Source organism: Mus caroli, chromosome 2 (genome assembly GCF_900094665.2).
Source record: "Mus caroli chromosome 2, CAROLI_EIJ_v1.1, whole genome shotgun sequence".
NCBI lineage: Eukaryota > Metazoa > Chordata > Mammalia > Rodentia > Muridae > Mus > Mus caroli.
In genome coordinates this window covers 157,392,769-157,394,237 of record NC_034571.1, presented here as the reverse complement: position 1 = coordinate 157,394,237, position 1,469 = coordinate 157,392,769, and the positions used below count along the sequence as shown (strand labels likewise).

Sequence of the window (1,469 nt, the reverse complement as noted above, 5' to 3'; positions counted from 1 at the left end):
GGAAGGAAGGAAGGGAGGGAGGGAGGAAGGAAGGAAGGTGAGGAAGGAAGGAAGGAAGGAAGGAAGGAAGGAAGGAAGGAAGGAAGGAAGGAAGGAAGGAAGGAAAAATGCCAAGTGTCATGGCCACAGGGAGATTACTGGTACTCGCTAGCCAACCAACCTTCTTGGTGAGTGAGTTCAGGCCAATGAGAGATGCCACTCACAAACTATGGACACCACCTGAGGATGACTCTCAAGGCTGACTTCTGGTCTCCACAGGCACACATGCACATACAAGCAAACATGTGTATCGTGGCAAAAACATGGACATATAAGCACACTGATGCTCTCCTGTGTTCCTCCTCTCAAGAGGCAAGCAACAAGACCCCAGCCTGGGAAGACCCTCAGACATTCGCCTCCTGCTAGTCCATAGCTGCCCCCCTTGTGTGTGTGTGTGTGTGTGTGTGTGTGTATGTGTGTGTGTCTACAGCCACAGCACACATGTGGAGGTCAGAGGACAACTTTCAGGAAACCAGGTCTTTCCTTCTACCATGTGGGTCAGAGGGATCAAACTCAGGTCATTTTAGCTTTGAAGATGAGTTTTCAAATATGGCTTAGAACGTGCCTGGTTACCCAGGGCCAGTAACTTCACTTTCATTTTACTGTGAGAGGCCAATCTAGGGCTTTATGTGTGTTAGGCAAACCTGTTGAGTCACGTGCCCGGCTTACAATTTCTTTTGGTGGGTTGGTTGTGTTTTGCTTTTTGAGACAGAGTTTTCTGTGCAGTCTTTTCTGTTCTGGAATTCACTCTGTAGTCCAGGATGGCCTTGAACTCAGGAGATCCATCCACCTCTGTCTCCCAAGTACTTGGATTAAAAGAGTGCATCACCACTACCCTGTGCAATTTTTTAAATCTTCATTTCTTTTTTCTTTTCCTGACTTATTGAGAAATAACTGACAAACATCAAGGTGTTTCTGAGACACGTGCATGTGGTTGAGATACCTGTATGTGGTGAACTGATCGCCTTAATCATGGTGGGTTAGCATACCCCTCACTTCACACCCTGTGCATACAATTCCTAATGCCAGATACATATAAGCACTTTATAGCAGCCCTAGACAGGAAGTAGAACACTTGAGGGATTGGAGGTAATTCAGTCTGTAAAGTGGTCCTTATGCAAGCCTGAAGCTGTGAATTCAAAACCCCAGAATCCAAATAAGAAAAGCCAGGCATTGCAGTGTGGACCCATAACCCCAGAACTGGGGAATGGAGATGAACAGCTCCTGAGATAAACTAGTGAGCCAGTCCAGCAGAATCATGGCCTCTGATTTTCAGACAGGCAGCTCTCACTATAGATTCCAAGCTGACCTCAAACTCAGAATTCTCCTGCCTCTGCCTCTCTGCCTCTCTGCCTCTCTGCCTCTCTGCCTCTCTGCCTCTCTGCCTCTCTGCCTCTCTGCCTCTCTGCCTCTCTGCCTCTCTGCCTCTC

The 1,469-nt window shown here is 47.8% G+C and overlaps 1 protein-coding gene across 1 annotated transcript in view; it reads left to right on the top strand.

Annotated features, from left to right (window-relative positions):
- The window catches only part of Slc13a3 (solute carrier family 13 member 3), a 70,381-nt gene that overhangs the window by 36,918 nt on the left and 31,994 nt on the right, over nt 1-1,469 (top strand). The gene's annotated exons all lie outside the window — the stretch shown is intronic.